This window comes from Zootoca vivipara, chromosome 7 (genome assembly GCF_963506605.1).
Source record: "Zootoca vivipara chromosome 7, rZooViv1.1, whole genome shotgun sequence".
NCBI lineage: Eukaryota > Metazoa > Chordata > Lepidosauria > Squamata > Lacertidae > Zootoca > Zootoca vivipara.
The window spans coordinates 1,776,854-1,804,748 of record NC_083282.1 but is presented as its reverse complement, the minus strand read 5'-3'; positions in this window follow the sequence as shown (position 1 = coordinate 1,804,748).

Here is a 27,895-nt window from a genome sequence, read left to right as displayed (position 1 = left end):
AGCGAAATAAAGCCATGGAACGCTTATTTGCCATCTATCTATGCATTCTGACACTCCAACAATGTGTTTTGCTTCAATTTGACTCATTTGACAAAGGTGCGTATTCCTGGAGTGAATATGCAGTTCTACTCAAGAGTAAGCAACTAAGCGAAATAAAGCCATGGAACGCTTATTTGCCTTCTATCTATGCATTCTGACACTCCAACAATGTTTTCTGCTTCAATTTGGCTCATTTTAAAAAGATGCTTATTTCTGGAGTGAATATGCAGTTCTACTCAAGAGTAAGCAACTAAGCGAAATAAAGCCATGGAACGCTTATTTGCCTTCTAACTATGCATTCTGACACTCCAACAATGTTTTCTGCTTCAATTTGGCTCATTTTAAAAAGATGCTTATCTCTGGAGTGAATATGCAGTTCTACTCAAGAGTAAGCAACTAAGCGAAATAAAGCCATGGAACGCTTATTTGCCCTCTATCTATGCATTCTGACACTCCAACAATGTGTTTTGCTTCAATTTGACTCATTTGACAAATGTGCTTATTCCTGGAGTGAATATGCAGTTCTACTCAAGAGTAAGCAACTAAGCGAAATAAAGCCATGGAACGCTTATTTGACTTCTATCTATGCATTCTGACACTCCAACAATGTGTTTTGCTTCAATTTGACTCATTTGACAATGGTGCGTATTCCTGGAGTGAATATGCAGTTCTACTCGTGAGTAAGCAACTAAGCGAAATAAAGCCATGGAACGCTTATATGCCTTCTATCTATGCATTCTGACACTCCAACAATGTGTTTTGCTTCAATTTGACTCATTTGACAAAGGTGCGTATTCCTGGAGTGAATATGCAGTTCTACTCAAGAGTAAGCAACTAAGCGAAATAAAGCCATGGAACGCTTATTTGCCTTCTATCTATGCATTCTGAAACTCCAACAATGTGTTTTGCTTCAATTTGACTCATTTGACAAAGGTGCGTATTCCTGGAGTGAATATGCAGTTCTACTCAAGAGTAAGCAACTAAGCGAAATAAAGCCATGGAACGCTTATTTGCCCTCTATCTATGCATTCTGACACTCCAACAATGTGTTTTGCTTCAATCTGACTCATTTGACAAATGTGCTTATTCCTGGAGTGAATATGCAGTTCTACTCAAGAGTAAGCAACTAAGCGAAATAAAGCCATGGAACGCTTATTTGCCTTCTATCTATGCATTCTGACACTCCAACAATGTGCTTTGCTTCAATTTGACTCATTTGACAAATGTGCTTATTCCTGGAGTGAATATGCAGTTCTACTCAAGAGTAAGCAACTAAGCGAAATAAAGCCATGGAACGCTTATTTGCCTTCTATCTATGCATTCTGACACTCCAACAATGTGTTTTGCTTCAATTTGACTCATTTGACAAAGGTGCGTATTCCTGGAGTGAATATGCAGTTCTACTCAAGAGTAAGCAACTAAGCGAAATAAAGCCATGGAACGCTTATTTGCCTTCTATCTATGCATTCTGACACTCCAACAATGTTTTCTGCTTCAATTTGGCTCATTTGACAAAGGTGCGTATTCCTGGAGTGAATATGCAGTTCTACTCAAGAGTAAGCAACTAAGCGAAATAAAGCCATGGAACGCTTATTTGCCTTCTATCTATGCATTCTGACACTCCAACAATGTGTTTTGCTTCAATTTGACTCATTTGACAAATGTGCTTATTCCTGGAGTGAATATGCAGTTCTACTCAAGAGTAAGCAACTAAGCGAAATAAAGCCATGGAAGGCTTATTTGCCTTCTATCTATGCATTCTGACACTACAACAATGTGTTTTGCTTCAATTTGACTCATTTGACAAAGGTGCGTATTCCTGGAGTGAATATGCAGTTCTACTCAAGAGTGAGCAACTAAGCGAAATAAAGCCATGGAACGCTTACTTGCCTTCTATCTATGCATTCTGACACTCCAACAATGTGTTTTGCTTCAATCTGACTCATTTGACAAATGTGCTTATTCCTGGAGTGAATATGCAGTTCTACTCAAGAGTAAGCAACTAAGCGAAATAAAGCCATGGAACGCTTATTCGCCTTCTATCTATGCATTCTGACACTCCAACAATGTGTTTTGCTTCAATTTGACTCATTTGACAAAGGTGCGTATTCCTGGAGTGAATATGCAGTTCTACTCAAGAGTGAGCAACTAAGCGAAATAAAGCCATGGAACGCTTATTTGCCTTCTATCTATGCATTCTGACACTCCAACAATGTGTTTTGCTTCAATTTGACTCATTTGACAAATGTGCTTATTCCTGGAGTGAATATGCAGTTCTACTCAAGAGTAAGCAACTAAGCGAAATAAAGCCATGGAAGGCTTATTTGCCTTCTATCTATGCATTCTGACACTCCAACAATGTGTTTTGCTTCAATTTGACTCATTTGACAAAGGTGCGTATTCCTGGAGTGAATATGCAGTTCTACTCAAGAGTGAGCAACTAAGCGAAATAAAGCCATGGAACGCTTACTTGCCTTCTATCTATGCATTCTGACACTCCAACAATGTGTTTTGCTTCAATCTGACTCATTTGACAAATGTGCTTATTCCTGGAGTGAATATGCAGTTCTACTCAAGAGTAAGCAACTAAGCGAAATAAAGCCATGGAACGCTTATTCGCCTTCTATCTATGCATTCCGACACTCCAACAATGTGTTTTGCTTCAATTTGACTCATTTGACAAATGTGCTTATTCCTGGAGTGAATATGCAGTTCTACTCAAGAGTAAGCAACTAAGCGAAATAAAGCCATGGAACGCTTATTTGCCTTCTATCTATGCATTCTGACACTCCAACAATGTGTTTTGCTTCAATTTGACTCATTTGACAAAGGTGCGTATTCCTGGAGTGAATATGCAGTTCTACTCAAGAGTAAGCAACTAAGCGAAATAAAGCCATGGAACGCTTATTTGCCTTCTAACTATGCATTCTGACACTCCAACAATGTTTTCTGCTTCAATTTGGCTCATTTTAAAAAGATGCTTATTCCTGGAGTGAATATGCAGTTCTACTCAAGAGTAAGCAACTAAGCGAAATAAAGCCATGGAACGCTTATTTGCCTTCTATCTATGCATTCTGACACTCCAACAATGTGTTTTGCTTCAATTTGACTCATTTGACAAATGTGCTTATTCCTGGAGTGAATATGCAGTTCTACTCAAGAGTAAGCAACTAAGCGAAATAAAGCCATGGAACGCTTATTTGCCTTCTATCTATGCATTCTGACACTCCAACAATGTGTTTTGCTTCAATCTGACTCATTTGACAAATGTGCTTATTCCTGGAGTGAATATGCAGTTCTACTCAAGAGTAAGCAACTAAGCGAAATAAAGCCATGGAACGCTTATTTGCCTTCTATCTATGCATTCTGACACTCCAACAATGTGTTTTGCTTCAATTTGACTCATTTGACAAATGTGCTTATTCCTGGAGTGAATATGCAGTTCTACTCGTGAGTAAGCAACTAAGCGAAATAAAGCCATGGAACGCTTATATGCCTTCTATCTATGCATTCTGACACTCCAACAATGTGTTTTGCTTCAATTTGACTCATTTGACAAAGGTGCGTATTCCTGGAGTGAATATGCAGTTCTACTCAAGAGTAAGCAACTAAGCGAAATAAAGCCATGGAACGCTTATTTGCCTTCTATCTATGCATTCTGACACTCCAACAATGTGTTTTGCTTCAATTTGACTCATTTGACAAAGGTGCGTATTCCTGGAGTGAATATGCAGTTCTACTCAAGAGTAAGCAACTAAGCGAAATAAAGCCATGGAACGCTTATTTGCCTTCTATCTATGCATTCTGACACTCCAACAATGTTTTCTGCTTCAATTTGGCTCATTTGACAAAGGTGCGTATTCCTGGAGTGAATATGCAGTTCTACTGAAGAGTAAGCAACTAAGCGAAATAAAGCCATGGAACGCTTATTTGCCTTCTATCTATGCATTCTGACACTCCAACAATGTGTTTTGCTTCAATTTGACTCATTTGACAAATGTGCTTATTCCTGGAGTGAATATGCAGTTCTACTCAAGAGTAAGCAACTAAGCGAAATAAAGCCATGGAAGGCTTATTTGCCTTCTATCTATGCATTCTGACACTCCAACAATGTGTTTTGCTTCAATTTGACTCATTTGACAAAGGTGCGTATTCCTGGAGTGAATATGCAGTTCTACTCAAGAGTGAGCAACTAAGCGAAATAAAGCCATGGAACGCTTACTTGCCTTCTATCTATGCATTCTGACACTCCAACAATGTGTTTTGCTTCAATCTGACTCATTTGACAAATGTGCTTATTCCTGGAGTGAATATGCAGTTCTACTCAAGAGTAAGCAACTAAGCGAAATAAAGCCATGGAACGCTTATTCGCCTTCTATCTATGCATTCTGACACTCCAACAATGTGTTTTGCTTCAATTTGACTCATTTGACAAAGGTGCGTATTCCTGGAGTGAATATGCAGTTCTACTCAAGAGTGAGCAACTAAGAGAAATAAAGCCATGGAACGCTTATTTGCCTTCCATCTATGCATTCTGACACTCCAACAATGTGTTTTGCTTCAATCTGACTCATTTGACAAATGTGCTTATTCCTGGAGTGAATATGCAGTTCTACTCAAGAGTAAGCAACTAAGCGAAATAAAGCCATGGAACGCTTATTCGCCTTCTATCTATGCATTCCGACACTCCAACAATGTGTTTTGCTTCAATTTGACTCATTTGACAAATGTGCTTATTCCTGGAGTGAATATGCAGTTCTACTCAAGAGTAAGCAACTAAGCGAAATAAAGCCATGGAACGCTTATTTGCCTTCTATCTATGCATTCTGACACTCCAACAATGTGTTTTGCTTCAATTTGACTCATTTGACAAAGGTGCGTATTCCTGGAGTGAATATGCAGTTCTACTCAAGAGTAAGCAACTAAGCGAAATAAAGCCATGGAACGCTTATTTGCCTTCTAACTATGCATTCTGACACTCCAACAATGTTTTCTGCTTCAATTTGGCTCATTTTAAAAAGATGCTTATTCCTGGAGTGAATATGCAGTTCTACTCAAGAGTAAGCAACTAAGCGAAATAAAGCCATGGAACGCTTATTTGCCTTCTATCTATGCATTCTGACACTCCAACAATGTGTTTTGCTTCAATTTGACTCATTTGACAAATGTGCTTATTCCTGGAGTGAATATGCAGTTCTACTCAAGAGTAAGCAACTAAGCGAAATAAAGCCATGGAACGCTTATTTGCCTTCTATCTATGCATTCTGACACTCCAACAATGTGTTTTGCTTCAATCTGACTCATTTGACAAATGTGCTTATTCCTGGAGTGAATATGCAGTTCTACTCAAGAGTAAGCAACTAAGCGAAATAAAGCCATGGAACGCTTATTTGCCTTCTATCTATGCATTCTGACACTCCAACAATGTGTTTTGCTTCAATTTGACTCATTTGACAAATGTGCTTATTCCTGGAGTGAATATGCAGTTCTACTCAAGAGTAAGCAACTAAGCGAAATAAAGCCATGGAACGCTTATTTGCCTTCTATCTATGCATTCTGACACTCCAACAATGTGTTTTGCTTCAATTTGACTCATTTGACAAAGGTGCGTATTCCTGGAGTGAATATGCAGTTCTACTCAAGAGTAAGCAACTAAGCGAAATAAAGCCATGGAACGCTTATTTGCCCTCTATCTATGCATTCTGACACTCCAACAATGTGTTTTGCTTCAATTTGACTCATTTGACAAATGTGCTTATTCCTGGAGTGAATATGCAGTTCTACTCAAGAGTAAGCAACTAAGCGAAATAAAGCCATGGAACGCTTATTTGCCTTCTATCTATGCATTCTGACACTCCAACAATGTGTTTTGCTTCAATTTGACTCATTTGACAATGGTGCGTATTCCTGGAGTGAATATGCAGTTCTACTCGTGAGTAAGCAACTAAGCGAAATAAAGCCATGGAACGCTTATATGCCTTCTATCTATGCATTCTGACACTCCAACAATGTGTTTTGCTTCAATTTGACTCATTTGACAAAGGTGCGTATTCCTGGAGTGAATATGCAGTTCTACTCAAGAGTAAGCAACTAAGCGAAATAAAGCCATGGAACGCTTATTTGCCTTCTATCTATGCATTCTGACACTCCAACAATGTGTTTTGCTTCAATTTGACTCATTTGACAAAGGTGCGTATTCCTGGAGTGAATATGCAGTTCTACTCAAGAGTAAGCAACTAAGCGAAATAAAGCCATGGAACGCTTATTTGCCCTCTATCTATGCATTCTGACACTCCAACAATGTGTTTTGCTTCAATTTGACTCATTTGACAAATGTGCTTATTCCTGGAGTGAATATGCAGTTCTACTCAAGAGTAAGCAACTAAGCGAAATAAAGCCATGGAACGCTTATTTGCCTTCTATCTATGCATTCTGACACTCCAACAATGTGTTTTGCTTCAATTTGACTCATTTGACAAAGGTGCTTATTCCTGGAGTGAATATGCAGTTCTACTCAAGAGTAAGCAACTAAGCGAAATAAAGCCATGGAACGCTTATTTGCCTTCTATCTATGCATTCTGACACTCCAACAATGTGTTTTGCTTCAATTTGACTCATTTGACAAAGGTGCGTATTCCTGGAGTGAATATGCAGTTCTACTCAAGAGTAAGCAACTAAGCGAAATAAAGCCATGGAACGCTTATTTGCCTTCTATCTATGCATTCTGACACTCCAACAATGTTTTCTGCTTCAATTTGGCTCATTTGACAAAGGTGCTTATTCCTGGAGTGAATATGCAGTTCTACTCAAGAGTAAGCAACTAAGCGAAATAAAGCCATGGAACGCTTATTTGCCTTCTATCTATGCATTCTGACACTCCAACAATGTGTTTTGCTTCAATTTGACTCATTTGACAAATGTGCTTATTCCTGGAGTGAATATGCAGTTCTACTCAAGAGTAAGCAACTAAGCGAAATAAAGCCATGGAAGGCTTATTTGCCTTCTATCTATGCATTCTGACACTCGAACAATGTGTTTTGCTTCAATTTGACTCATTTGACAAAGGTGCGTATTCCTGGAGTGAATATGCAGTTCTACTCAAGAGTGAGCAACTAAGCGAAATAAAGCCATGGAACGCTTATTTGCCTTCTATCTATGCATTCTGACACTCCAACAATGTGTTTTGCTTCAATCTGACTCATTTGACAAATGTGCTTATTCCTGGAGTGAATATGCAGTTCTACTCAAGAGTAAGCAACTAAGCGAAATAAAGCCATGGAACGCTTATTCGCCTTCTATCTATGCATTCTGACACTCCAACAATGTGTTTTGCTTCAATTTGACTCATTTGACAAATGTGCTTATTCCTGGAGTGAATATGCAGTTCTACTCAAGAGTAAGCAACTAAGCGAAATAAAGCCATGGAACGCTTATTTGCCTTCTATCTATGCATTCTGACACTCCAACAATGTGTTTTGCTTCAATTTGACTCATTTGACAAATGTGCTTATTCCTGGAGTGAATATGCAGTTCTACTCAAGAGTAAGCAACTAAGCGAAATAAAGCCATGGAACGCTTATTTGCCTTCTAACTATGCATTCTGACACTCCAACAATGTTTTCTGCTTCAATTTGGCTCATTTTAAAAAGATGCTTATTCCTGGAGTGAATATGCAGTTCTACTCAAGAGTAAGCAACTAAGCGAAATAAAGCCATGGAACGCTTATTTGCCTTCTATCTATGCATTCTGACACTCCAACAATGTGTTTTGCTTCAATTTGACTCATTTGACAAATGTGCTTATTCCTGGAGTGAATATGCAGTTCTACTCAAGAGTAAGCAACTAAGCGAAATAAAGCCATGGAACGCTTATTTGCCTTCTATCTATGCATTCTGACACTCCAACAATGTGTTTTGCTTCAATCTGACTCATTTGACAAATGTGCTTATTCCTGGAGTGAATATGCAGTTCTACTCAAGAGTAAGCAACTAAGCGAAATAAAGCCATGGAACGCTTATTTGCCTTCTATCTATGCATTCTGACACTCCAACAATGTGTTTTGCTTCAATTTGACTCATTTGACAAATGTGCTTATTCCTGGAGTGAATATGCAGTTCTACTCAAGAGTAAGCAACTAAGCGAAATAAAGCCATGGAACGCTTATTTGCCTTCTATCTATGCATTCTGACACTCCAACAATGTGTTCTGCTTCAATGTGGCTCATTTGACAAAGGTGCGTATTCCTGGAGTGAATATGCAGTTCTACTCAAGAGTAAGCAACTAAGCGAAATAAAGCCATGGAACGCTTATTTGCCTTCTATCTATGCATTCTGACACTCCAACAATGTGTTTTGCTTCAATTTGACTCATTTGACAAATGTGCTTATTCCTGGAGTGAATATGCAGTTCTACTCAAGAGTAAGCAACTAAGCGAAATAAAGCCATGGAACGCTTATTTGCTTTCTATCTATGCATTCTGACACTCCAACAATGTGTTTTGCTTCAATATGACTCATTTGAGAAATGTGCTTATTCCTGGAGTGAATATGCAGTTCTACTCAAGAGTAAGCAACTAAGCGAAATAAAGCCATGGAACGCTTATTTGCCTTCTATCTATGCATTCTGACACTCCAACAATGTGTTTTGCTTCAATTTGACTCATTTGACAATGGTGCGTATTCCTGGAGTGAATATGCAGTTCTACTCGTGAGTAAGCAACTAAGCGAAATAAAGCCATGGAACGCTTATATGCCTTCTATCTATGCATTCTGACACTCCAACAATGTGTTTTGCTTCAATTTGACTCATTTGACAAAGGTGCGTATTCCTGGAGTGAATATGCAGTTCTACTCAAGAGTAAGCAACTAAGCGAAATAAAGCCATGGAACGCTTATTTGCCTTCTATCTATGCATTCTGACACTCCAACAATGTGTTTTGCTTCAATTTGACTCATTTGACAAAGGTGCGTATTCCTGGAGTGAATATGCAGTTCTACTCAAGAGTAAGCAACTAAGCGAAATAAAGCCATGGAACGCTTATTTGCCTTCTATCTATGCATTCTGACACTCCAACAATGTGTTTTCCTTCAATTTGACTCATTTGACAAAGGTGCGTATTCCTGGAGTGAATATGCAGTTCTACTCAAGAGTAAGCAACTAAGCGAAATAAAGCCATGGAACGCTTATTTGCCTTCTATCTATGCATTCTGACACTCCAACAATGTGTTTTGCTTCAATTTGACTCGACAATGGTGCGTATTCCTGGAGTGAATATGCAGTTCTACTCGTGAGTAAGCAACTAAGCGAAATAAAGCCATGGAACGCTTATATGCCTTCTATCTATGCATTCTGACACTCCAACAATGTGTTTTGCTTCAATTTGACTCATTTGACAAAGGTGCGTATTCCTGGAGTGAATATGCAGTTCTACTCAAGAGTAAGCAACTAAGCGAAATAAAGCCATGGAACGCTTATTTGCCTTCTATCTATGCATTCTGACACTCCAACAATGTGTTTTGCTTCAATTTGACTCATTTGACAAAGGTGCGTATTCCTGGAGTGAATATGCAGTTCTACTCAAGAGTAAGCAACTAAGCGAAATAAAGCCATGGAACGCTTATTTGCCCTCTATCTATGCATTCTGACACTCCAACAATGTGTTTTGCTTCAATTTGACTCATTTGACAAATGTGCTTATTCCTGGAGTGAATATGCAGTTCTACTCAAGAGTAAGCAACTAAGCGAAATAAAGCCATGGAACGCTTATTTGCCTTCTATCTATGCATTCTGACACTCCAACAATGTGTTTTGCTTCAATTTGACTCATTTGACAAAGGTGCTTATTCCTGGAGTGAATATGCAGTTCTACTCAAGAGTAAGCAACTAAGCGAAATAAAGCCATGGAACGCTTATTTGCCTTCTATCTATGCATTCTGACACTCCAACAATGTGTTTTGCTTCAATTTGACTCATTTGACAAAGGTGCGTATTCCTGGAGTGAATATGCAGTTCTACTCAAGAGTAAGCAACTAAGCGAAATAAAGCCATGGAACGCTTATTTGCCTTCTATCTATGCATTCTGACACTCCAACAATGTTTTCTGCTTCAATTTGGCTCATTTGACAAAGGTGCTTATTCCTGGAGTGAATATGCAGTTCTACTCAAGAGTAAGCAACTAAGCGAAATAAAGCCATGGAACGCTTATTTGCCTTCTATCTATGCATTCTGACACTCCAACAATGTGTTTTGCTTCAATTTGACTCATTTGACAAAGGTGCGTATTCCTGGAGTGAATATGCAGTTCTACTCGTGAGTAAGCAACTAAGCGAAATAAAGCCATGGAACGCTTATATGCCTTCTATCTATGCATTCTGACACTCCAACAATGTGTTTTGCTTCAATTTGACTCATTTGACAAAGGTGCGTATTCCTGGAGTGAATATGCAGTTCTACTCAAGAGTAAGCAACTAAGCGAAATAAAGCCATGGAACGCTTATTTGCCTTCTATCTATGCATTCTGACACTCCAACAATGTGTTTTGCTTCAATTTGACTCATTTGACAAATGTGCTTATTCCTGGAGTGAATATGCAGTTCTACTCAAGAGTAAGCAACTAAGCGAAATAAAGCCATGGAACGCTTATTTGCTTTCTATCTATGCATTCTGACACTCCAACAATGTGTTTTGCTTCAATATGACTCATTTGACAAATGTGCTTATTCCTGGAGTGAATATGCAGTTCTACTCAAGAGTAAGCAACTAAGCGAAATAAAGCCATGGAACGCTTATTTGCCTTCTATCTATGCATTCTGACACTCCAACAATGTGTTTTGCTTCAATTTGACTCATTTGACAATGGTGCGTATTCCTGGAGTGAATATGCAGTTCTACTCGTGAGTAAGCAACTAAGCGAAATAAAGCCATGGAACGCTTATATGCCTTCTATCTATGCATTCTGACACTCCAACAATGTGTTTTGCTTCAATTTGACTCATTTGACAAAGGTGCGTATTCCTGGAGTGAATATGCAGTTCTACTCAAGAGTAAGCAACTAAGCGAAATAAAGCCATGGAACGCTTATTTGCCTTCTATCTATGCATTCTGACACTCCAACAATGTGTTTTGCTTCAATTTGACTCATTTGACAAAGGTGCGTATTCCTGGAGTGAATATGCAGTTCTACTCAAGAGTAAGCAACTAAGCGAAATAAAGCCATGGAACGCTTATTTGCCCTCTATCTATGCATTCTGACATTCCAACAATGTGTTTTGCTTCAATTTGACTCATTTGACAAATGTGCTTATTCCTGGAGTGAATATGCAGTTCTACTCAAGAGTAAGCAACTAAGCGAAATAAAGCCATGGAACGCTTATTTGCTTTCTATCTATGCATTCTGACACTCCAACAATGTGTTTTGCTTCAATCTGACTCATTTGACAAATGTGCTTATTCCTGGAGTGAATATGCAGTTCTACTCAAGAGTAAGCAACTAAGCGAAATAAAGCCATGGAACGCTTATTTGCCTTCTATCTATGCATTCTGACACTCCAACAATGTGTTTTGCTTCAATTTGACTCATTTGACAAATGTGCTTATTCCTGGAGTGAATATGCAGTTCTACTCAAGAGTAAGCAACTAAGCGAAATAAAGCCATGGAACGCTTATTTGCCTTCTATCTATGCATTCTGACACTCCAACAATGTGTTTTGCTTCAATTTGACTCATTTGACAAAGGTGCGTATTCCTGGAGTGAATATGCAGTTCTACTCAAGAGTAAGCAACTAAGCGAAATAAAGCCATGGAACGCTTATTTGCCTTCTATCTATGCATTCTGACACTCCAACAATGTTTTCTGCTTCAATTTGGCTCATTTGACAAAGGTGCGTATTCCTGGAGTGAATATGCAGTTCTACTCAAGAGTAAGCAACTAAGCGAAATAAAGCCATGGAACGCTTATTTGCCTTCTATCTATGCATTCTGACACTCCAACAATGTGTTTTGCTTCAATTTGACTCATTTGACAAATGTGCTTATTCCTGGAGTGAATATGCAGTTCTACTCAAGAGTAAGCAACTAAGCGAAATAAAGCCATGGAAGGCTTATTTGCCTTCTATCTATGCATTCTGACACTCCAACAATGTGTTTTGCTTCAATTTGACTCATTTGACAAAGGTGCGTATTCCTGGAGTGAATATGCAGTTCTACTCAAGAGTGAGCAACTAAGCGAAATAAAGCCATGGAACGCTTACTTGCCTTCTATCTATGCATTCTGACACTCCAACAATGTGTTTTGCTTCAATCTGACTCATTTGACAAATGTGCTTATTCCTGGAGTGAATATGCAGTTCTACTCAAGAGTAAGCAACTAAGCGAAATAAAGCCATGGAACGCTTATTCGCCTTCTATCTATGCATTCTGACACTCCAACAATGTGTTTTGCTTCAATTTGACTCATTTGACAAAGGTGCGTATTCCTGGAGTGAATATGCAGTTCTACTCAAGAGTGAGCAACTAAGCGAAATAAAGCCATGGAACGCTTATTTGCCTTCTATCTATGCATTCTGACACTCCAACAATGTGTTTTGCTTCAATCTGACTCATTTGACAAATGTGCTTATTCCTGGAGTGAATATGCAGTTCTACTCAAGAGTAAGCAACTAAGCGAAATAAAGCCATGGAACGCTTATTCGCCTTCTATCTATGCATTCCGACACTCCAACAATGTGTTTTGCTTCAATTTGACTCATTTGACAAATGTGCTTATTCCTGGAGTGAATATGCAGTTCTACTCAAGAGTAAGCAACTAAGCGAAATAAAGCCATGGAACGCTTATTTGCCTTCTATCTATGCATTCTGACACTCCAACAATGTGTTTTGCTTCAATTTGACTCATTTGACAAAGGTGCGTATTCCTGGAGTGAATATGCAGTTCTACTCAAGAGTAAGCAACTAAGCGAAATAAAGCCATGGAACGCTTATTTGCCTTCTAACTATGCATTCTGACACTCCAACAATGTTTTCTGCTTCAATTTGGCTCATTTTAAAAAGATGCTTATTCCTGGAGTGAATATGCAGTTCTACTCAAGAGTAAGCAACTAAGCGAAATAAAGCCATGGAACGCTTATTTGCCTTCTATCTATGCATTCTGACACTCCAACAATGTTTTCTGCTTCAATTTGGCTCATTTTAAAAAGATGCTTATTTCTGGAGTGAATATGCAGTTCTACTCAAGAGTAAGCAACTAAGCGAAATAAAGCCATGGAACGCTTATTTGCCTTCTAACTATGCATTCTGACACTCCAACAATGTTTTCTGCTTCAATTTGGCTCATTTTAAAAAGATGCTTATCTCTGGAGTGAATATGCAGTTCTACTCAAGAGTAAGCAACTAAGCGAAATAAAGCCATGGAACGCTTATTTGCCCTCTATCTATGCATTCTGACACTCCAACAATGTGTTTTGCTTCAATTTGACTCATTTGACAAATGTGCTTATTCCTGGAGTGAATATGCAGTTCTACTCAAGAGTAAGCAACTAAGCGAAATAAAGCCATGGAACGCTTATTTGACTTCTATCTATGCATTCTGACACTCCAACAATGTGTTTTGCTTCAATTTGACTCATTTGACAATGGTGCGTATTCCTGGAGTGAATATGCAGTTCTACTCGTGAGTAAGCAACTAAGCGAAATAAAGCCATGGAACGCTTATTTGCCTTCTATCTATGCATTCTGACACTCCAACAATGTGTTTTGCTTCAATTTGACTCATTTGACAATGGTGCGTATTCCTGGAGTGAATATGCAGTTCTACTCGTGAGTAAGCAACTAAGCGAAATAAAGCCATGGAACGCTTATATGCCTTCTATCTATGCATTCTGACACTCCAACAATGTGTTTTGCTTCAATTTGACTCATTTGACAAAGGTGCGTATTCCTGGAGTGAATATGCAGTTCTACTCAAGAGTAAGCAACTAAGCGAAATAAAGCCATGGAACGCTTATTTGCCTTCTATCTATGCATTCTGACACTCCAACAATGTGTTTTGCTTCAATTTGACTCATTTGACAAAGGTGCGTATTCCTGGAGTGAATATGCAGTTCTACTCAAGAGTAAGCAACTAAGCGAAATAAAGCCATGGAACGCTTATTTGCCCTCTATCTATGCATTCTGACATTCCAACAATGTGTTTTGCTTCAATTTGACTCATTTGACAAATGTGCTTATTCCTGGAGTGAATATGCAGTTCTACTCAAGAGTAAGCAACTAAGCGAAATAAAGCCATGGAACGCTTATTTGCTTTCTATCTATGCATTCTGACACTCCAACAATGTGTTTTGCTTCAATCTGACTCATTTGACAAATGTGCTTATTCCTGGAGTGAATATGCAGTTCTACTCAAGAGTAAGCAACTAAGCGAAATAAAGCCATGGAACGCTTATTTGCCTTCTATCTATGCATTCTGACACTCCAACAATGTGTTTTGCTTCAATTTGACTCATTTGACAAATGTGCTTATTCCTGGAGTGAATATGCAGTTCTACTCAAGAGTAAGCAACTAAGCGAAATAAAGCCATGGAACGCTTATTTGCCTTCTATCTATGCATTCTGACACTCCAACAATGTGTTTTGCTTCAATTTGACTCATTTGACAAAGGTGCGTATTCCTGGAGTGAATATGCAGTTCTACTCAAGAGTAAGCAACTAAGCGAAATAAAGCCATGGAACGCTTATTTGCCTTCTATCTATGCATTCTGACACTCCAACAATGTTTTCTGCTTCAATTTGGCTCATTTGACAAAGGTGCGTATTCCTGGAGTGAATATGCAGTTCTACTCAAGAGTAAGCAACTAAGCGAAATAAAGCCATGGAACGCTTATTTGCCTTCTATCTATGCATTCTGACACTCCAACAATGTGTTTTGCTTCAATTTGACTCATTTGACAAATGTGCTTATTCCTGGAGTGAATATGCAGTTCTACTCAAGAGTAAGCAACTAAGCGAAATAAAGCCATGGAAGGCTTATTTGCCTTCTATCTATGCATTCTGACACTCCAACAATGTGTTTTGCTTCAATTTGACTCATTTGACAAAGGTGCGTATTCCTGGAGTGAATATGCAGTTCTACTCAAGAGTGAGCAACTAAGCGAAATAAAGCCATGGAACGCTTACTTGCCTTCTATCTATGCATTCTGACACTCCAACAATGTGTTTTGCTTCAATCTGACTCATTTGACAAATGTGCTTATTCCTGGAGTGAATATGCAGTTCTACTCAAGAGTAAGCAACTAAGCGAAATAAAGCCATGGAACGCTTATTCGCCTTCTATCTATGCATTCTGACACTCCAACAATGTGTTTTGCTTCAATTTGACTCATTTGACAAAGGTGCGTATTCCTGGAGTGAATATGCAGTTCTACTCAAGAGTGAGCAACTAAGCGAAATAAAGCCATGGAACGCTTATTTGCCTTCTATCTATGCATTCTGACACTCCAACAATGTGTTTTGCTTCAATCTGACTCATTTGACAAATGTGCTTATTCCTGGAGTGAATATGCAGTTCTACTCAAGAGTAAGCAACTAAGCGAAATAAAGCCATGGAACGCTTATTCGCCTTCTATCTATGCATTCCGACACTCCAACAATGTGTTTTGCTTCAATTTGACTCATTTGACAAATGTGCTTATTCCTGGAGTGAATATGCAGTTCTACTCAAGAGTAAGCAACTAAGCGAAATAAAGCCATGGAACGCTTATTTGCCTTCTATCTATGCATTCTGACACTCCAACAATGTGTTTTGCTTCAATTTGACTCATTTGACAAAGGTGCGTATTCCTGGAGTGAATATGCAGTTCTACTCAAGAGTAAGCAACTAAGCGAAATAAAGCCATGGAACGCTTATTTGCCTTCTAACTATGCATTCTGACACTCCAACAATGTTTTCTGCTTCAATTTGGCTCATTTTAAAAAGATGCTTATTCCTGGAGTGAATATGCAGTTCTACTCAAGAGTAAGCAACTAAGCGAAATAAAGCCATGGAACGCTTATTTGCCTTCTATCTATGCATTCTGACACTCCAACAATGTGTTTTGCTTCAATTTGACTCATTTGACAAATGTGCTTATTCCTGGAGTGAATATGCAGTTCTACTCAAGAGTAAGCAACTAAGCGAAATAAAGCCATGGAACGCTTATTTGCCTTCTATCTATGCATTCTGACACTCCAACAATGTGTTTTGCTTCAATCTGACTCATTTGACAAATGTGCTTATTCCTGGAGTGAATATGCAGTTCTACTCAAGAGTAAGCAACTAAGCGAAATAAAGCCATGGAACGCTTATTTGCCTTCTATCTATGCATTCTGACACTCCAACAATGTGTTTTGCTTCAATTTGACTCATTTGACAAAGGTGCGTATTCCTGGAGTGAATATGCAGTTCTACTCAAGAGTAAGCAACTAAGCGAAATAAAGCCATGGAACGCTTATTTGCCTTCTATCTATGCATTCTGACACTCCAACAATGTGTTTTGCTTCAATTTGACTCATTTGACAAAGGTGCGTATTCCTGGAGTGAATATGCAGTTCTACTCAAGAGTAAGCAACTAAGCGAAATAAAGCCATGGAACGCTTATTTGCCCTCTATCTATGCATTCTGACACTCCAACAATGTGTTTTGCTTCAATTTGACTCATTTGACAAATGTGCTTATTCCTGGAGTGAATATGCAGTTCTACTCAAGAGTAAGCAACTAAGCGAAATAAAGCCATGGAACGCTTATTTGCTTTCTATCTATGCATTCTGACACTCCAACAATGTGTTTTGCTTCAATCTGACTCATTTGACAAATGTGCTTATTCCTGGAGTGAATATGCAGTTCTACTCAAGAGTAAGCAACTAAGCGAAATAAAGCCATGGAACGCTTATTTGCCTTCTATCTATGCATTCTGACACTCCAACAATGTGTTTTGCTTCAATTTGACTCATTTGACAAAGGTGCTTATTCCTGGAGTGAATATGCAGTTCTACTCAAGAGTAAGCAACTAAGCGAAATAAAGCCATGGAACGCTTATTTGCCTTCTATCTATGCATTCTGACACTCCAACAATGTGTTTTGCTTCAATTTGACTCATTTGACAAAGGTGCGTATTCCTGGAGGGAATATGCAGTTCTACTCAAGAGTAAGCAACTAAGCGAAATAAAGCCATGGAACGCTTATTTGCCTTCTATCTATGCATTCTGACACTCCAACAATGTTTTCTGCTTCAATTTGGCTCATTTGACAAAGGTGCGTATTCCTGGAGTGAATATGCAGTTCTACTCAAGAGTAAGCAACTAAGCGAAATAAAGCCATGGAACGCTTATTTGCCTTCTATCTATGCATTCTGACACTCCAACAATGTGTTTTGCTTCAATTTGACTCATTTGACAAATGTGCTTATTCCTGGAGTGAATATGCAGTTCTACTCAAGAGTAAGCAACTAAGCGAAATAAAGCCATGGAAGGCTTATTTGCCTTCTATCTATGCATTCTGACACTCCAACAATGTGTTTTGCTTCAATTTGACTCATTTGACAAAGGTGCGTATTCCTGGAGTGAATATGCAGTTCTACTCAAGAGTGAGCAACTAAGCGAAATAAAGCCATGGAACGCTTACTTGCCTTCTATCTATGCATTCTGACACTCCAACAATGTGTTTTGCTTCAATCTGACTCATTTGACAAATGTGCTTATTCCTGGAGTGAATATGCAGTTCTACTCAAGAGTAAGCAACTAAGCGAAATAAAGCCATGGAACGCTTATTCGCCTTCTATCTATGCATTCTGACACTCCAACAATGTGTTTTGCTTCAATTTGACTCATTTGACAAAGGTGCGTATTCCTGGAGTGAATATGCAGTTCTACTCAAGAGTGAGCAACTAAGCGAAATAAAGCCATGGAACGCTTATTTGCCTTCTATCTATGCATTCTGACACTCCAACAATGTGTTTTGCTTCAATCTGACTCATTTGACAAATGTGCTTATTCCTGGAGTGAATATGCAGTTCTACTCAAGAGTAAGCAACTAAGCGAAATAAAGCCATGGAACGCTTATTTGCCTTCTAACTATGCATTCTGACACTCCAACAATGTTTTCTGCTTCAATTTGGCTCATTTTAAAAAGATGCTTATTCCTGGAGTGAATATGCAGTTCTACTCAAGAGTAAGCAACTAAGCGAAATAAAGCCATGGAACGCTTATTTGCCTTCTATCTATGCATTCTGACACTCCAACAATGTGTTTTGCTTCAATTTGACTCATTTGACAAAGGTGCGTATTCCTGGAGTGAATATGCAGTTCTACTCAAGAGTAAGCAACTAAGCGAAATAAAGCCATGGAACGCTTATTTGCCTTCTAACTATGCATTCTGACACTCCAACAATGTTTTCTGCTTCAATTTGGCTCATTTGACAAAGGTGCGTATTCCTGGAGTGAATATGCAGTTCTACTCAAGAGTAAGCAACTAAGCGAAATAAAGCCATGGAACGCTTATTTGCCTTCTATCTATGCATTCTGACACTCCAACAATGTGTTTTGCTTCAATTTGACTCATTTGACAAATGTGCTTATTCCTGGAGTGAATATGCAGTTCTACTCAAGAGTAAGCAACTAAGCGAAATAAAGCCATGGAAGGCTTATTTGCCTTCTATCTATGCATTCTGACACTCCAACATTGTGTTTTGCTTCAATTTGACTCATTTGACAAAGGTGCGTATTCCTGGAGTGAATATGCAGTTCTACTCAAGAGTGAGCAACTAAGCGAAATAAAGCCATGGAACGCTTACTTGCCTTCTATCTATGCATTCTGACACTCCAACAATGTGTTTTGCTTCAATCTGACTCATTTGACAAATGTGCTTATTCCTGGAGTGAATATGCAGTTCTACTCAAGAGTAAGCAACTAAGCGAAATAAAGCCATGGAACGCTTATTCGCCTTCTATCTATGCATTCTGACACTCCAACAATGTGTTTTGCTTCAATTTGACTCATTTGACAAAGGTGCGTATTCCTGGAGTGAATATGCAGTTCTACTCAAGAGTGAGCAACTAAGCGAAATAAAGCCATGGAACGCTTATTTGCCTTCTATCTATGCATTCTGACACTCCAACAATGTGTTTTGCTTCAATCTGACTCATTTGACAAATGTGCTTATTCCTGGAGTGAATATGCAGTTCTACTCAAGAGTAAGCAACTAAGCGAAATAAAGCCATGGAACGCTTATTCGCCTTCTATCTATGCATTCCGACACTCCAACAATGTGTTTTGCTTCAATTTGACTCATTTGACAAATGTGCTTATTCCTGGAGTGAATATGCAGTTCTACTCAAGAGTAAGCAACTAAGCGAAATAAAGCCATGGAACGCTTATTTGCCTTCTATCTATGCATTCTGACACTCCAACAATGTGTTTTGCTTCAATTTGACTCATTTGACAAAGGTGCGTATTCCTGGAGTGAATATGCAGTTCTACTCAAGAGTAAGCAACTAAGCGAAATAAAGCCATGGAACGCTTATTTGCCTTCTAACTATGCATTCTGACACTCCAACAATGTTTTCTGCTTCAATTTGGCTCATTTTAAAAAGATGCTTATTCCTGGAGTGAATATGCAGTTCTACTCAAGAGTAAGCAACTAAGCGAAATAAAGCCATGGAACGCTTATTTGCCTTCTATCTATGCATTCTGACACTCCAACAATGTGTTTTGCTTCAATTTGACTCATTTGACAAATGTGCTTATTCCTGGAGTGAATATGCAGTTCTACTCAAGAGTAAGCAACTAAGCGAAATAAAGCCATGGAACGCTTATTTGCCTTCTATCTATGCATTCTGACACTCCAACAATGTGTTTTGCTTCAATCTGACTCATTTGACAAATGTGCTTATTCCTGGAGTGAATATGCAGTTCTACTCAAGAGTAAGCAACTAAGCGAAATAAAGCCATGGAACGCTTATTTGCCTTCTATCTATGCATTCTGACACTCCAACAATGTGTTTTGCTTCAATTTGACTCATTTGACAAATGTGCTTATTCCTGGAGTGAATATGCAGTTCTACTCAAGAGTAAGCAACTAAGCGAAATAAAGCCATGGAACGCTTATTTGCCTTCTATCTATGCATTCTGACACTCCAACAATGTGTTTTGCTTCAATTTGACTCATTTGACGAAGGTGCGTATTCCTGGAGTGAATATGCAGTTCTACTCAAGAGTAAGCAACTAAGCGAAATAAAGCCATGGAACGCTTATTTGCCCTCTATCTATGCATTCTGACACTCCAACAATGTGTTTTGCTTCAATTTGACTCATTTGACAAATGTGCTTATTCCTGGAGTGAATATGCAGTTCTACTCAAGAGTAAGCAACTAAGCGAAATAAAGCCATGGAACGCTTATTTGCTTTCTATCTATGCATTCTGACACTCCAACAATGTGTTTTGCTTCAATCTGACTCATTTGACAAATGTGCTTATTCCTGGAGTGAATATGCAGTTCTACTCAAGAGTAAGCAACTAAGCGAAATAAAGCCATGGAACGCTTATTTGCCTTCTATCTATGCATTCTGACACTCCAACAATGTGTTTTGCTTCAATTTGACTCATTTGACAAATGTGCTTATTCCTGGAGTGAATATGCAGTTCTACTCAAGAGTAAGCAACTAAGCGAAATAAAGCCATGGAACGCTTATTTGCCTTCTATCTATGCATTCTGACACTCCAACAATGTGTTTTGCTTCAATTTGACTCATTTGACAAAGGTGCGTATTCCTGGAGTGAATATGCAGTTCTACTCAAGAGTAAGCAACTAAGCGAAATAAAGCCATGGAACGCTTATTTGCCTTCTATCTATGCATTCTGACACTCCAACAATGTTTTCTGCTTCAATTTGGCTCATTTGACAAAGGTGCGTATTCCTGGAGTGAATATGCAGTTCTACTCAAGAGTAAGCAACTAAGCGAAATAAAGCCATGGAACGCTTATTTGCCTTCTATCTATGCATTCTGACACTCCAACAATGTGTTTTGCTTCAATTTGACTCATTTGACAAATGTGCTTATTCCTGGAGTGAATATGCAGTTCTACTCAAGAGTAAGCAACTAAGCGAAATAAAGCCATGGAACGCTTATTTGCCTTCTATCTATGCATTCTGACACTCCAACAATGTGTTTTGCTTCAATTTGACTCATTTGACAAATGTGCTTATTCCTGGAGTGAATATGCAGTTCTACTCAAGAGTAAGCAACTAAGCGAAATAAAGCCATGGAAGGCTTATTTGCCTTCTATCTATGCATTCTGACACTCCAACAATGTGTTTTGCTTCAATTTGACTCATTTGACAAAGGTGCGTATTCCTGGAGTGAATATGCAGTTCTACTCAAGAGTAAGCAACTAAGCGAAATAAAGCCATGGAACGCTTATTTGCCTTCTATCTATGCATTCTGACACTCCAACAATGTGTTTTGCTTCAATTTGACTCATTTGACGAAGGTGCGTATTCCTGGAGTGAATATGCAGTTCTACTCAAGAGTAAGTAACTAAGCGAAATAAAGCCATGGAACGCTTATTTGCCCTCTATCTATGCATTCTGACACTCCAACAATGTGTTTTGCTTCAATTTGACTCATTTGACAAATGTGCTTATTCCTGGAGTGAATATGCAGTTCTACTCAAGAGTAAGCAACTAAGCGAAATAAAGCCATGGAACGCTTATTTGCCTTCTATCTATGCATTCTGACACTCCAACAATGTGTTTTGCTTCAATTTGACTCATTTGACAATGGTGCGTATTCCTGGAGTGAATATGCAGTTCTACTCGTGAGTAAGCAACTAAGCGAAATAAAGCCATGGAACGCTTATATGCCTTCTATCTATGCATTCTGACACTCCAACAATGTGTTTTGCTTCAATTTGACTCATTTGACAAAGGTGCGTATTCCTGGAGTGAATATGCAGTTCTACTCAAGAGTAAGCAACTAAGCGAAATAAAGCCATGGAACGCTTATTTGCCTTCTATCTATGCATTCTGACACTCCAACAATGTGTTTTGCTTCAATTTGACTCATTTGACAAAGGTGCGTATTCCTGGAGTGAATATGCAGTTCTACTCAAGAGTAAGCAACTAAGCGAAATAAAGCCATGGAACGCTTATTTGCCCTCTATCTATGCATTCTGACACTCCAACAATGTGTTTTGCTTCAATTTGACTCATTTGACAAATGTGCTTATTCCTGGAGTGAATATGCAGTTCTACTCAAGAGTAAGCAACTAAGCGAAATAAAGCCATGGAACGCTTATTTGCTTTCTATCTATGCATTCTGACACTCCAACAATGTGTTTTGCTTCAATCTGACTCATTTGACAAATGTGCTTATTCCTGGAGTGAATATGCAGTTCTACTCAAGAGTAAGCAACTAAGCGAAATAAAGCCATGGAACGCTTATTTGCCTTCTATCTATGCATTCTGACACTCCAACAATGTGTTTTGCTTCAATTTGACTCATTTGACAAATGTGCTTATTCCTGGAGTGAATATGCAGTTCTACTCAAGAGTAAGCAACTAAGCGAAATAAAGCCATGGAACGCTTATTTGCCTTCTATCTATGCATTCTGACACTCCAACAATGTGTTTTGCTTCAATTTGACTCATTTGACAAAGGTGCGTATTCCTGGAGTGAATATGCAGTTCTACTCAAGAGTAAGCAACTAAGCAAAATAAAGCCATGGAACGCTTATTTGCCTTCTATCTATGCATTCTGACACTCCAACAATGTTTTCTGCTTCAATTTGGCTCATTTGACAAAGGTGCGTATTCCTGGAGTGAATATGCAGTTCTACTCAAGAGTAAGCAACTAAGCGAAATAAAGCCATGGAACGCTTATTTGCCTTCTATCAATGCATTCTGACACTCCAACAATGTGTTTTGCTTCAATTTGACTCATTTGACAAATGTGCTTATTCCTGGAGTGAATATGCAGTTCTACTCAAGAGTAAGCAACTAAGCGAAATAAAGCCATGGAACGCTTATTTGCCTTCTATCTATGCATTCTGACACTCCAACAATGTGTTTTGCTTCAATTTGACTCATTTGACAAATGTGCTTATTCCTGGAGTGAATATGCAGTTCTACTCAAGAGTAAGCAACTAAGCGAAATAAAGCCATGGAAGGCTTATTTGCCTTCTATCTATGCATTCTGACACTCCAACAATGTGTTTTGCTTCAATTTGACTCATTTGACAAAGGTGCGTATTCCTGGAGTGAATATGCAGTTCTACTCAAGAGTGAGCAACTAAGCGAAATAAAGCCATGGAACGCTTACTTGCCTTCTATCTATGCATTCTGACACTCCAACAATGTGTTTTGCTTCAATTTGACTCATTTGACAAATGTGCTTATTCCTGGAGTGAATATGCAGTTCTACTCAAGAGTAAGCAACTAAGCGAAATAAAGCCATGGAACGCTTATTTGCCTTCTATCTATGCATTCTGACACTCCAACAATGTGTTTTGCTTCAATTTGACTCATTTGACAAATGTGCTTATTCCTGGAGTGAATATGCAGTTCTACTCAAGAGTAAGCAACTAAGCGAAATAAAGCCATGGAAGGCTTATTTGCCTTCTATCTATGCATTCTGACACTCCAACAATGTGTTTTGCTTCAATTTGACTCATTTGACAAAGGTGCGTATTCCTGGAGTGAATATGCAGTTCTACTCAAGAGTGAGCAACTAAGCGAAATAAAGCCATGGAACGCTTACTTGCCTTCTATCTATGCATTCTGACACTCCAACAATGTGTTTTGCTTCAATTTGACTCATTTGACAAATGTGCTTATTCCTGGAGTGAATATGCAGTTCTACTCAAGAGTAAGCAACTAAGCGAAATAAAGCCATGGAACGCTTATTTGCCTTCTATCTATGCATTCTGACACTCCAACAATGTGTTTTGCTTCAATTTGACTCATTTGACAAAGGTGCGTATTCCTGGAGTGAATATGCAGTTCTACTCAAGAGTAAGCAACTAAGCGGAATAAAGCCATGGAACGCTTATTTGCCTTCTATCTATGCATTCTGACACTCCAACAATGTTTTCTGCTTCAATTTGGCTCATTTTAAAAAGATGCTTATTTCTGGAGTGAATATGCAGTTCTACTCAAGAGTAAGCAACTAAGCGAAATAAAGCCATGGAACGCTTATTTGCCTTCTAACTATGCATTCTGACACTCCAACAATGTTTTCTGCTTCAATTTGGCTCATTTTAAAAAGATGCTTATTCCTGGAGTGAATATGCAGTTCTACTCAAGAGTAAGCAACTAAGCGAAATAAAGCCATGGAACGCTTATTTGCCTTCTATCTATGCATTCTGACACTCCAACAATGTGTTTTGCTTCAATTTGACTCATTTGACAAATGTGCTTATTCCTGGAGTGAATATGCAGTTCTACTCAAGAGTAAGCAACTAAGCGAAATAAAGCCATGGAACGCTTATTTGCCTTCTATCTATGCATTCTGACACTCCAACAATGTGTTTTGCTTCAATTTGACTCATTTGACAAATGTGCTTATTCCTGGAGTGAATATGCAGTTCTACTCAAGAGTAAGCAACTAAGCGAAATAAAGCCATGGAACGCTTATTTGCCTTCTATCTATGCATTCTGACACTCCAACAATGTGTTTTGCTTCAATTTGACTCATTTGACAAATGTGCTTATTCCTGGAGTGAATATGCAGTTCTACTCAAGAGTAAGCAACTAAGCGAAATAAAGCCATGGAACGCTTATTTGCCCTCTATCTATGCATTCTGACACTCCAACAATGTGTTTTGCTTCAATTTGACTCATTTGACAAATGTGCTTATTCCTGGAGTGAATATGCAGTTCTACTCAAGAGTAAGCAACTAAGCGAAATAAAGCCATGGAACGCTTATATGCCCTCTATCTATGCATTCTGACACTCCAACAATGTGTTTTTTTTCAATCTGACTCATTTGACAAATGTGCTTATTCCTGGAGTGAATATGCAGTTCTACTCAAGAGTAAGCAACTAAGCGAAATAAAGCCATGGAACGCTTATTTGCCTTCTATCTATGCATTCTGACACTCCAACAATGTGTTTTGCTTCAATTTGACTCATTTGACAAATGTGCTTATTCCTGGAGTGAATATGCAGTTCTACTCAAGAGTAAGCAACTAAGCGAAATAAAGCCATGGAACGCTTATTTGCCATCTATCTATGCATTCTGACACTCCAACAATGTGTTTTGCTTCAATTTGACTCATTTGACAAAGGTGCGTATTCCTGGAGTGAATATGCAGTTCTACTCAAGAGTAAGCAACTAAGCGAAATAAAGCCATGGAACGCTTATTTGCCTTCTATCTATGCATTCTGACACTCCAACAATGTTTTCTGCTTCAATTTGGCTCATTTTAAAAAGATGCTTATTTCTGGAGTGAATATGCAGTTCTACTCAAGAGTAAGCAACTAAGCGAAATAAAGCCATGGAACGCTTATTTGCCTTCTAACTATGCATTCTGACACTCCAACAATGTTTTCTGCTTCAATTTGACTCATTTTAAAAAGATGCTTATCTCTGGAGTGAATATGCAGTTCTACTCAAGAGTAAGCAACTAAGCGAAATAAAGCCATGGAACGCTTATTTGCCCTCTATCTATGCATTCTGACACTCCAACAATGTGTTTTGCTTCAATTTGACTCATTTGACAAATGTGCTTATTCCTGGAGTGAATATGCAGTTCTACTCAAGAGTAAGCAACTAAGCGAAATAAAGCCATGGAACGCTTATTTGACTTCTATCTATGCATTCTGACACTCCAACAATGTGTTTTGCTTCAATTTGACTCATTTGACAATGGTGCGTATTCCTGGAGTGAATATGCAGTTCTACTCGTGAGTAAGCAACTAAGCGAAATAAAGCCATGGAACGCTTATATGCCTTCTATCTATGCATTCTGACACTCCAACAATGTGTTTTGCTTCAATTTGACTCATTTGACAAAGGTGCGTATTCCTGGAGTGAATATGCAGTTCTACTCAAGAGTAAGCAACTAAGCGAAATAAAGCCATGGAACGCTTATTTGCCTTCTATCTATGCATTCTGAAACTCCAACAATGTGTTTTGCTTCAATTTGACTCATTTGACAAAGGTGCGTATTCCTGGAGTGAATATGCAGTTCTACTCAAGAGTAAGCAACTAAGCGAAATAAAGCCATGGAACGCTTATTTGCCCTCTATCTATGCATTCTGACACTCCAACAATGTGTTTTGCTTCAATTTGACTCATTTGACAAATGTGCTTATTCCTGGAGTGAATATGCAGTTCTACTCAAGAGTAAGCAACTAAGCGAAATAAAGCCATGGAACGCTTATTTGCTTTCTATCTATGCATTCTGACACTCCAAAAATGTGTTTTGCTTCAATCTGACTCATTTGACAAATGTGCTTATTCCTGGAGTGAATATGCAGTTCTACTCAAGAGTAAGCAACTAAGCGAAATAAAGCCATGGAACGCTTATTTGCCTTCTATCTATGCATTCTGACACTCCAACAATGTGTTTTGCTTCAATTTGACTCATTTGACAAATGTGCTTATTCCTGGAGTGAATATGCAGTTCTACTCAAGAGTAAGCAACTAAGCGAAATAAAGCCATGGAACGCTTATTTGCCTTCTATCTATGCATTCTGACACTCCAACAATGTGTTTTGCTTCAATTTGACTCATTTGACAAAGGTGCGTATTCCTGGAGTGAATATGCAGTTCTACTCAAGAGTAAGCAACTAAGCGAAATAAAGCCATGGAACGCTTATTTGCCTTCTATCTATGCATTCTGACACTCCAACAATGTTTTCTGCTTCAATTTGGCTCATTTGACAAAGGTGCGTATTCCTGGAGTGAATATGCAGTTCTACTCAAGAGTAAGCAACTAAGCGAAATAAAGCCATGGAACGCTTATTTGCCTTCTATCTATGCATTCTGACACTCCAACAATGTGTTTTGCTTCAATTTGACTCATTTGACAAATGTGCTTATTCCTGGAGTGAATATGCAGTTCTACTCAAGAGTAAGCAACTAAGCGAAATAAAGCCATGGAAGGCTTATTTGCCTTCTATCTATGCATTCTGACACTACAACAATGTGTTTTGCTTCAATTTGACTCATTTGACAAAGGTGCGTATTCCTGGAGTGAATATGCAGTTCTACTCAAGAGTGAGCAACTAAGCGAAATAAAGCCATGGAACGCTTACTTGCCTTCTATCTATGCATTCTGACACTCCAACAATGTGTTTTGCTTCAATCTGACTCATTTGACAAATGTGCTTATTCCTGGAGTGAATATGCAGTTCTACTCAAGAGTAAGCAACTAAGCGAAATAAAGCCATGGAACGCTTATTCGCCTTCTATCTATGCATTCTGACACTCCAACAATGTGTTTTGCTTCAATTTGACTCATTTGACAAAGGTGCGTATTCCTGGAGTGAATATGCAGTTCTACTCAAGAGTGAGCAACTAAGCGAAATAAAGCCATGGAACGCTTATTTGCCTTCTATCTATGCATTCTGACACTCCAACAATGTGTTTTGCTTCAATTTGACTCATTTGACAAATGTGCTTATTCCTGGAGTGAATATGCAGTTCTACTCAAGAGTAAGCAACTAAGCGAAATAAAGCCATGGAAGGCTTATTTGCCTTCTATCTATGCATTCTGACACTCCAACAATGTGTTTTGCTTCAATTTGACTCATTTGACAAAGGTGCGTATTCCTGGAGTGAATATGCAGTTCTACTCAAGAGTGAGCAACTAAGCGAAATAAAGC